At 38.4% G+C, this 11784-nt stretch overlaps 2 non-coding genes across 2 annotated transcripts; both read right to left on the bottom strand.

Annotated features, from left to right (window-relative positions):
• Positions 1–442: 442 nt before the first annotated feature.
• On the bottom strand, positions 443–515 carry TRNAV-AAC (transfer RNA valine (anticodon AAC)). The gene has a single exon. It is a non-coding gene; the product is annotated as a tRNA-Val (tRNA).
• A 4745-nt stretch (positions 516–5260) lies between these two features.
• TRNAV-AAC (transfer RNA valine (anticodon AAC)) lies at positions 5261–5333 on the bottom strand. The gene has a single exon. It is a non-coding gene; the product is annotated as a tRNA-Val (tRNA).
• Between the last annotated feature and the right edge of the window lie 6451 nt (positions 5334–11784).

The raw sequence follows: 11784 nt of genomic DNA, 5'->3' as shown, positions 1-11784 counted from the left end.
AAGTGCTTTGAAGATAAAAAATGACTACAAAGGCTAGCCTACTTAGCAGATATTTTTCATCACATGAATCAGCTGAACAGTTTACTGCAAGGCTCAGGAGGAAATGTATTGACTTCAAGTGACAAGATTCTTGGGTTTAAAAGAAGACTGAATCTTTAGAAATATCAGGTTGCAAAGGGAAATTTTGAGATGTTTCAACTATTGCTGGGACTTAAGGCAGCAATATACTGTTCAATAACATAAAAAATACTTTAATACCCTAAATTAGAAGAATTAAAAGGAATTTACAGTTTATTTGCTCCGAAATATACTGTATCTTTCAATATATATACCATGAATCAACTTATTCACTCGTGTGGGTACTTGTGGTGGGAATGTCACACCTGTCATTAGTCAAAGTAAACACAACTGCCACTGGAAGTGTGAAACAACTGCTGGTTACTGCTCTCGCCAGGGCTCGAACCTGGGACCTTCTGCGTGTTAAGCAGACGTGATATCCACTACACTACGAGAGCTGAGTGTAACCAGGGAATACACACATTGTTACTGAGTAGTTTGAAGGTACTAAAAGTTCTTTGACACATTTTTCTTTTCAAAAATTTACATGTTGTAAAATTCAAACGCTTAAGAAGACCCCTGAGATTACACTATTTGTTATCTCGGAGTCATAAGAAAATTATAACAAATTATTAGTTTAATATGTTACTTTTCTATAAGCTTTGAAAGTAACTTTTGCCACTTTAAAATTCCTCAGACATATCTTGATCAACACTAACATGATAGTAAAGAAACTTCACACACACACAAAAAAAAAAAATAATGAAAACATACGAACGGCAAACATCGTATAATTAACCTGTCCTTCCTCCCAAACAGCCGAGACCTGAACAGTTTCTATAGACCAATAAGCCTTACCTCTATAGTTGTAAAATTTATGGAATGAATAATTGCTGAATCAATTCATAGCCAACTTGAAAGGCATAAATTGTTTAACGAATCTCAGCACGGTTTTATAATGGGGCGTTCCTGTCTTACGAACTTACTAACTTTTTTCACTAAGGTATTTGAGGAGGTAGATCATGGTATTGAATATAATTTTGTGTATATGGACTTCAGTAAGGCTTTTGACAGAGTCAGTACCTGTCTAGCCAGCAATTTATACCAATTGCCCTAGACATCCATTCATTGCCCACTCCCTTTCTAGACAAGATGCTACATATGACTGGGATCCCTCGCTTAGACCTAACTACTTCTATGGCTGACCTGTACTTATCCAGCAGCTCCTCTCTCCTGCCCTTCCCAATGTCATTACCCCCAGCACTAAGACAGATAATGGGCTTGTTCCCATTACCTGCCATAATATTATCCAACCTGCTGACTATGTCACCAACACCAGCTCCTGGAAGACACACTCTCTGTCTGACCTCTCTGTCTCTGTTACAAAATGCACGGTCCATATATCGTACCTGAGAATTGCCTACTATTAAAATATTCTTACCTTGATTAGCAGGGGAATCAGTGGTACCTTCAACCTCACTAACCACTGAAGTACACTCGTCTTGGAGAACAGAGAATCGATTTCCTCTCTTCACATCTTCTCTATTAACTCTCCTCATCTTCCTTCTTCCTGAACTGTGAACCACTTGCCACTTAAAGCGGCTGCCACTATCACTGCTGGTGACCATTTCCTCCTTACCAGCTAAATCCTTCTCACACTCACTCCCAAACTCATCTATGCGAAGCTTCAGCTTCCTATTTTCCTCCTGAAGAAGTAGAATCTCCTTCTTCAACACTTGAACCTGAGATTCTAAAACACTACAACAAGCCATGGTGCTTGGTAACAGTCCACGCTAACTCTCAAGAGCTTAGGCAGGTATGACCACACGTGACCACTGACCTCAGCGTACTCAACCACTGACTTCAGCTATCTTTCGCTTCTCTTGCACAACATCAGTTTGGATATATGCATTTAACACGCTCGTTAGCGGCTGACTAAGTTCCCAGTTGCACTCTTTAAGTACTCTTAAAAACAATTCGTCAGGGCCCGTGGACTTACTTTTTTAGAGCTTACATACTTTAATAACCATGTCCCTTGTGACAGCAATATTACTTTGTTTTCTTGAGGACCTAAATAATTATTAATTGTTATGCACTTGAAAGAACCCTTACTGATTTGTCTTTGATTAAAAAGCTTCATTAAATTCATAGCTACGTTTAGCCATTCTTATCATTTTCATTTCCTCTCGTTTAAGTCGAACGTATTTATCAATATGGTTATCCTCTTCCATTTTGATGCGCTTATCAATCTTTGCTAGATAACCCAAGTTGAGACTAGACATATCTTCCCTAAGTCCATCATAATCAACAGGACGAAAATCGAAGACTTTTACTCTTTTGACCTTATTTTCGTATTCAGCAAACTCTCCAGTAATCTCAAGATTATTTACAAGGATTTTCTTATATGACAAAATAAGGCTGAGGAAATTATTACCTCTGGAAGGCTCTCCTAGAGATTTCCAGGAAATGAATGGAATCCATATTACCAATCAAAGAGATCCAGTCAATTTGAGCAAAATTAAATGTCTTACCATCACTACGCTATTGAGTCTAGAAGCCCAAAGAATTTCGTCCCAAAAAAGTTTCTCTGTTTTTAATCCAACGATTTGTATAGTGTTTTCATGAAAAATTTACATTTTCTCGTAAATATACCGCTACCTCAACCCCTTTCTTGCTATTCCCATCAGCCTCAAACAACTTAAACTTATGAATTAAACATTAAGCGATTATGTCTCGATTTTTCAACTTTAACCGTGTCTCAACTATTGCAATAACAACAATGATTCTCATGCATGCAACCAGATGTAATTCGTTCCTCTTATTGCTGGCACTTCTACTATTTGTATAATATATTTTATAATTATTTCTCGTCTGTGTCTTTTCCATTTTCATCTTATCCTTTCCTCAAGTTCAGTTGTGATTATCGTCACTCGAACTTATTAAGTGATGAAGTTTACTCCTTAAAGTCCTCAATATCACAAACTTCATAATTTAAATAGATCAAATCCCTTTTTACCCCACAAAAGCTTGTTTAATGCCCTAACAGGTCCTACCATTGCACTGGCCAGTTCCCCTTCACCTGTTCTAGATAAGTGAACCCCATTCATGGCATACAATGCCATTTCTGCCGTACAAAAAAAAAGAGGTTCTGGTTCTTCAACCTCCTTACAATGTTTGTCGAACCAGCAATTAACATCAATTGCAGTGGAAAACCATTCATTTCCATCTTTTCTCTTCAGCAGAATGCCACATATTACAGGGTGCCCTCCCTTCTTCTTAACTATGTCTGTCACTGTCCTATTCCTGCTAATCAGTTCTAATAACACTGTTGCCTCCAGCACTGAAGTGGATAATAGGATTGCTTCCATTACCTTTCATGTTGTCCAGACATTCTCCAATATGCTAATTCTGACCCCAGAAAAACATACTCTCTGCCTCCTCTTCTTATCTCTAAGACAAAATGCCTTATCCATAAATTTATTCTGACTGTCCTAAATAAAACAATGTTGTTACTGTTGCTGGCAGAGTTTGTCATGATCAACTTCAAAATTTCATCACTGGTGATTATACTTAGAAGATGATTGGTGTATTTAATGGAGTATGTAGATGACATCTTGCCACTTTTAATCTCGAAATGGTAGAGTATTATATTATCTTATTGTATTTTTTAATCTTGGTCCTTTTGAAGGGCTTTTCATCCAAGGAATTGGGCTTCTCTTCCCCTTGCCCTTCCTTGGGTCGAATTTGAAGGACTCCCTTTCCACAGGCGCTATTTGACCCCTAAGACTTTAGCGTTTTTGCCGATTAAAATATATCAAATATGAATGACATCAGTCCTCAGTCTTCTTAATCAAATTTATTTTGTGAAATAATTGGAGAATATTTTTTCTGATCAGATATTAGTCACAGTGTTTAACTTTACTCCATTATCATCCTGGAATAAATTAGCTTAATGTTCTTTTTATGTACCTATAACATCGTGTGTTCTCAAGAACATTGTTATAATTTGATATGTTATGAATGCTAAGCTTATACAAAACTTACTTTCTTTAAAGCTGCATGCTTTCTTAGAGAAAAGTTTGGACTGATTTTGTCTTGTGAGAGTCCCAGTTTATTTTTTATTGGAATTGGAAATACTGAAATGCAGCTTTTAATGCGGTAATTTCTGAGAGTCACACCTGATTATTTCAACCTTCATTTCTGATTACCTGATAGCGCAACACCTGAGTGACTTCAAGTTTAATATGCAAATGAAGTTTAGGATTTTGGTCTCTTGTGTCTTTCAGAAAAACTTAAATTAAACTTGGTCTGTCTATGTCCTAATTTACTATTATTATTGAAGAAATCTAAATATTAATTTCCATAGGATACCTTGAGAACGACTCTTCTAATTCCCTTCAAACATTCAAAATTATTCTTTATCTGCTTTCTAAACTTACGCCGCACTCTGCACTATTCCAGTCGCCTTCAGTGAAGCACAGAGGGTTGGGGTTATGGAATACGGGGATACCCCTCATCGGATCCTGCAGAGACAGAAATTTGTCTGATTTTCTCCATCCTTGTGATGTATGCAGACTATATATTGTGTAGAACTCCACTAACATTATCATCGTTGTTTCCTCTCATTATATTTTAACAGTCCTTGGCTAAGTTTAGTTCAAATTCCTGGGCTTCATGAGAATATTGAACTACTGTTCTTGGGCTGCATCATCAACATGTTGATCTCCAGTTCCTTGACCAGTAAAAAAGGTTGAGCTGGAACTATTAGGTCTCATGACGGAGTTGTTTTACTGCAGCTTCTCTTCTAGAGAGTTCTGAGTAAGAGTTACTATGCTTCCTGCATACATTCAGGTACAGTGGACAATAATAATGGAATAAGAGTAATAACTTTCTCGGGTCGTGAGGCTGCAACAACACTTTTAATTTATTGTGTTGTATGTATTGACCTCACGTGGGTCATTAATGCCAAAAGTTACATATACGAGCAAGAATACTTTAATACATTAAACTGGGATTAATATAAACTCACAATTTACCCTGAAGAATATATATCCTTCGATGTATATACCCTGAATCTTCTTCAGTGAAATAAATACTTATGATGGGGAAAACACTCACCAGTCTTCAGTTAAATTAAAGTAGAAAAATACTGAAAAAATCATTATAAACATCGTGCTGGAAGTGTGATACAACTGCTGGTTACTGCTCTCGCCAGGGCTCGAACCTGGGACCTTCTGCGTGTTAAGCAGACGTGATATCCACTACACTACGAGAGCTGAGGATATATACACGGTGTAACTGTCCAGTGTCAAGGTAGTAAACGGTCTGTTACTTTTCTCAGAAAGTAGATGTTGTAAATATTAAACATTTAAGACAATCATGTATTTATATCAGTTTCTGTCCAGGTGTCTTAGTTAAAAATATTATAAATTCATATTTTTATATGTCACTTTCTATAATCTTTGAATGTAAGTTTTACCAGCTTAAAATTCTCCAGACAAACTTGTAACAAGAAAGTCAAGAAAAATTTTGAAAACAATGAAAACATAAGACGGAGAGCAAACAATTGATCGACCTGTGTCATTAAGACATGCAAGTTATTATTATTATTATTATTATTATTATTATTATTATTATTATTATTATTATTATTATTATTATTATTATTATTATTATTATTATTATTATTATTATTGGTGAGCGCTAAACTAGTAGGAATTGTACATCCGGGAGGGATCTACCTGCTTGGAGGGTATTCCGGGGATCAACGCCCCCGCGGCCCGGTCCACGACCAGGCCTCCCGGTGGATCAGGGCCTGATCAACGAGGCTGTTACTGCTGGCCGGGCGCAATCCAACGTACGAACCACAGCCCGGCTGATCCAGCCGGGCTCCCTCTTGAAGACAACCAGAGGTCTTCCCGTAATGCCCCTTATTGCTGGTGGGAGGCTGTTTAACAGTCTTGGGCCCCGGACACTTATTGCGTTTTCTCGTAGCGTACCAGTGACGCCCCTACTTTTCACTGGGGGTATGTTGCATCGCCTGCCAAGTCTTTTGCTTTCGTATGTAGTGACTGGTGTGTGCATATTAGGGACCAGTCCCTCCAGAATCTTCCAGGTGTAGATTATGATATATCTCTCTCGCCTGCGCTCTAGTGAGTACAAGTCAAGTGCTTCCAGGCGCTCCCAGTAGTTGAGGTGTTTGATGGAACTTATACGTGCAGTAAAGGGCCTCAATTCAGGAACTGGATCACGGATCCAATTCCCTAGATAAAGAGTGCCTCACCAGCGTCAAGGAACCTCCCTAGAGGGTAAGAGATGCAAGTAAAAGGAATGTTTAAGTAAGCTTATTGCATGAATGTTTATGTACTTAAGAGGGTAACAACCTTTGACTCCATCCTTGGCACTACAAAGATAAGATTCCCGGGCTTGGTAACTAAGTAATTAGCAGGTATATTATAACCAAACAATATTTGCCTCACTGTTCCACCACTGCTACTACCACCGGCTGCTACATTAAAAGTTTCCCATGATGACAGACTCCTCACTCAAAGGCTCAGGACTATATGGACAAAAGAACAAGACGTCCACGGATACAGGAACACCTAGAGACCTTCACGATAACTATGGGAGAAAGAAATGACTGGAGTATACATCAAAATGCAGGAACAAGAGACCGAGAACAGAGACACAGTATAGGCAACAGCGAGACAGTGCTTGCCTCTTCAGGCAAGTATATTCTCATTTCTCGGAGATCCCATCAACAAACAGAACCTGATTTCCGTGATGAACCAATTAATATCCAGGCTACATAGCAATGAAAGCTGTGGACATCAATACTCCAGAACTACTCAGTCAGTCGCAGATGGTAGTCACAGTATTTGGCGGGTTGAAGAGAAGTTTATTAGACAAATATTGGTCAAGTGGCAGAGCAACAAATTCGATTCTCCGAAAAACTTGTGGATTGCTACAAATGTCTGTTAGTTTTCCATTCGTTATAGATGATTAAATGGCTTATGTTTCCCCCGGGTTACACCTCTGCTGGATTCTCTCTAATAACGGCAGTATGGACGGTTGGTGCTTGTGCAAATCTTCAACAGTCACGTATGTGGCAGATTGAAGACAATCTTATTAGATAGATATTGGTGCAGTGGTAGAGAGATGGACTGTCATTTAACATCCTCCAAGTCGAATCTCCCAGAAACCTCCAACATTGCCATGAAAGGAGAAGCAAATATTAAGTCACGCCACTGAGATGTTCTGCCTTGACTCACTTTCCAGTACAATTACCTCTGCACTCTCCTCATTACTTTGTATTCAGTAATAAGAGGACCTCAGCTGGAGGTCGAGATATACGACCAACCAGTCTTCTTTTTCGTCTTCATTGGGATTTCTCACAACGACCAGTGTTCATTACACCACCGTCCTGAGACTAACTGAACAGTTTATATATATTTCATGGTGACACCGAATTGCTTCTGCAGTTATTGATTCCATTATCTTCCCTACAATGGAGGCTACGTTAATTGGTCTATAATTCAAAGATAACGATCTATTTTCCACCTTTTACTTGTACATAGATACCACATTTGCTATTTTCCACTTATCTGGTGGGATACTAGTTTATAGCAACATGTTGAAAGGACTAACCAATGGTTTACAAAGTTCAACCTTACATTCCTTCACAACATATCGTTATGGCCGGATGATTGGTTTAATCCAGTTGTTGGTCGGAGAACTATATTATTAGTGAATTGGATCTTGTATAACTTAATGTTTTCTTGGTCTTATAATAAATGATTTCTGGAATTTCACTATTATCTTCCTGCATAAAAAAAGAGAGGAAATAAGTGCTAAATGTTGTGGACATTTCTTTGTCAGCGACACCACACTGGCCCCAGAAACTTTTAAAAATTACTCCTAAATATCCGATAAAAACCATTCGTTTTGGACATCGATTCCCTTACGATTTTAATTTCATAATCTGTTTTCTTATTGTTTTTATTCATTATTTGTTTTCGTTTTTAAATACATAAATTGGTTCCTTAAATATCCATCTAGTATTCTGATTCGTCTCTATGACCTATGAGATGATTTAACGAATTGATTATCCACTTAGGGTCATCTTAGTTAGATTTAATTTCAGTATTTGGAACATACATTGTCCGGGTTGCTTGATCAATGTTTTGTAGAATGTCATAGTGGCAGCGAACTCTCCCTGTCTGCTCTACAGGATAATCACCTGTCTGGTTACCTCAGTCAACTATATCCGACTATATTTCCTTAGCCACATAAAATCTACTGCATGGTAATCAAGGACCGTGACTTGATGAGAGTTACTGAAGAAATTCCATGAGATATTGAAACAGTCCTGGATCCAGTCTGTAGAGTCGCTAGACTCAAGATTTCCTGTCAAATTGTTTCCGTAAATTTGACTAGTTAACATCTCCCATTAGAGCAACATTTTCGTACGTAGATGTCTTTGTAACTGACTCACGAAACCGTAATGACAAAATCACAAACAAACCATACCACGGGTGGGGATTGAACTCGTGGCGAGTGAGCCGTAAAACTCCAGGCCAGTGCGTAAACCACTGGGCCAACTGGCTACAATAAGATTCATCCAACTAGGTGTATTTATACACCATAAAGAGGTTAGCACAGGCACCACTGTGACCATTACGATATCGTGAGTCATGATGACGGCTTTGAGGGAACTAGAGCTAGAGTTCGTCACGGCCACACTAGCGGGAGATTCATCTGTAAAAACTTGCATTTGTGGTCACAGTGGTGCCTGTGCTAACCTCTCTATGGTGTATATATATACCTAGTTGGATGAATCTTACTGTAACCAGCTGGCCCAGTGACTTAGGCAGTGCCCTGGAGTTTTACGGTTCACTCGCCACGAGTTTAGTCCCCACCCGTGATATGGTTTATATCTTAGTAAGATTGTCCCATAGAAATTTATCGTCGTCCCTAAGTCTGGGGATCTGTAAATCACACCAATATTAGCTTTTCATGTCTCTCAAGAAACTGTAGCTAAACAGATTCAGTGGCCGCCGCTTCTACTTTCATATGTTGTCTAATACAAAGGTGTAAATTATCTCAGACAAAACATCGCCACTCCCATCACCTTTACTGTTGACACTATCATCGTGGAAAAATTTATAACCTTGTGTGTGTGGCTTTCAGCAGGCATGTCCCTGTCTTTCAAACTGTGCTAGGTATTAGTAATTGCAATAATATATTCGCTCCCTGCACGTTCAGTTAATCTTAGCTCATCCGTCTCATTCCTAGCACTCCTACTACTGTATCAGTATAGTAGACATTGAAAGAGTTAGTTAACACTACTATCACTGCCTCAGAGAAAGGCCATGATGGTAGTGATTTCATGTTTGCTACAGAATTATTCTAGATGCCAATGAACGAGATTGCAAGTTGTCTGTAGTACTTGTCTAGCCAGCAATTTCCTCTAGTTACCCAAGTCATCCACTCAGTGACAGCTCCTCTTCCATGCATTATATTACATATGATTGGGATTCCTCCATTGGATCTAATGAGAACTACAGCTGTTATGTACTTAACTAGCAGCGTCTGTTTCCTGCTATTCCTATCATCACCTCCTCCATCACTGTGGCAGATAATGGACTTCTCCTACTGTTGACTAAGTTACCATCACCAGCCATCTATGCTACAGAGGGAGTGACCTGCGTATCTAACTTATGAATCACTGACCACGAGGATATTCTTACCATTAATAGTATAGGAGATAATGGTACCTGTACCCTTATTGAATTAAAGGAATACCTTCGCCATGGGAACAGATAAATGATTTCCGATTTTTAAATCTACTTGTTTCAACCTTCCTCAATTTGATGTTTCACTTTCCCTGGAAACCACTTCCCATTTGCTACTGCTACTAATCTCCTCCTCGTTGCTGATAATCTGTTTCCTATCGCTATCCCCAACCACCCCAAAACTGTGGGCCTAAAACTGATCCTCGTGAGACGCCACTTGTGATTGATCCCCACTTAGTTTTCACCCAATTCACACAGACTCTTTGCTTCCTTATTGTTCAGTCACGCCTTAATCCATGACAGGACTGTCACCACAATAACATAAACTGCCAATTTCTTTAGTAAGTTTGTTTAGGCACAGGTACACATAAGCACAATTATCGTACATAGCATAAACTATCGTACATAGCATAAATCAGAGAGTTATTTATTTCCACTGAGATCCTTCTCTGTCTTTTGTATGGTATACCGTGCAAAAGGTTTCTTGAAATATCAATAAACAATATTGCATGCTTAAGTACATAGACACTCATGCACTAAGCTGATCTAAACATTCGTTTTATTTGCAACTCTTCCGCTCAAGGGAGGTTCCTTGACGCTGGTGAGGCGCTCTTGATCTAGGGAATTGGATCCGTGATCCAATTCTCTGAATTGAGCCAGAATTCCTTCCATCACACCTCCCTCCCCCACAAAAAAGGGCGCTGTATAATTCCTACTGGTTTAGAGTTCCCCTATAATAACAACAACAATAATAATAATAATAATAATAATAATAATAATAATAATCATAACTTGAATTTCTTAATGACACAGGTGGATCAATGTCTATTTTACAGAATACAGATAATACAGTTAATCCTGTAGTGTGTAAATTTAATTATGAACCAGTTATTAAATGACTGTTATACATTGTAAATTTTGAATCATTCTCCAGCTTCTAGACTTACACTGGTATAACACCACTTTAATGACACACTGGGGTTTAAGGAAATTTAAGTTTTCTTAAGTTTTAATTTAATTTAAGCTTCTGTGTGTATTACTGGAACACATAAAACAGGCAGAGAGAACGGGGAGGTGGTGACACTGAAGTAGCTACCTCGTAACTCAGCGATATAATAATAATCGTTATTTCTACAAGTACAAGCTACAATTATTATAATCCAAGCTGACATCACTGATGTACTATATAAAAAGCTCCTGGTTAAGCATTTCGGGCAACTTAGGTTAATCTTTCTCCCCAGGATACGACCCATAACAGTCGTCTGGCACCCAGGTACCAACTTACTGCTGAGTGTGAACAAGTACAGCACTTGTAAGGAAACTTCTCCAATGTCTTACTCGTGCCGGGATCGACGACGGACCTCAGTGTGTGAGCTGAGGACGCTATAGACTAAGTCACGATCGTTCATCTTACATTCAACAGAACCTGAGTTAAATCTGGTAAAAGCTGGACGAATAGAAATCTCCTAATATCTACTGCCTCCAATAACCTAGCAGAAATTAAGGACCTATGTGTCATTTGACTGCTTTGTTGTATGCTGAGGAAGGACCTAAGGAACTTAACTCTGTGGGGTATTTATGGGTCATTTATTCCTTTACAGTCGATAATCTAAACAGTCTTCTACTGTTGCTCGTGTCTCAGCAGTTTGGGAGGAAGATCATGTCGATTATTTTATATGTTTGCTGTCCGTTTTATGTTTTCATTCTTTTCAATAATTTTCTTGACTTTCTTGTTACAAGTTGATAGAAAGTGACATATAAAAATACGAATTTATAATATTTTTAACTAAGACACCTGGATAGAAACTGATATAAGTACATGATTGTCTTAAATGTTTAATATTTACAACATCTACTTTCTGAGAAAAGTAACAGACCGTTTACTACCTTGACACTGGACAGTTACACCGTGTATATACCATTAATACACTCA

Source organism: Cherax quadricarinatus, chromosome 18 (assembly GCF_038502225.1).
Source record: "Cherax quadricarinatus isolate ZL_2023a chromosome 18, ASM3850222v1, whole genome shotgun sequence".
Classification (NCBI taxonomy): domain Eukaryota; kingdom Metazoa; phylum Arthropoda; class Malacostraca; order Decapoda; family Parastacidae; genus Cherax; species Cherax quadricarinatus.
This window is presented reverse-complemented; position numbering and strand designations above follow the sequence as displayed.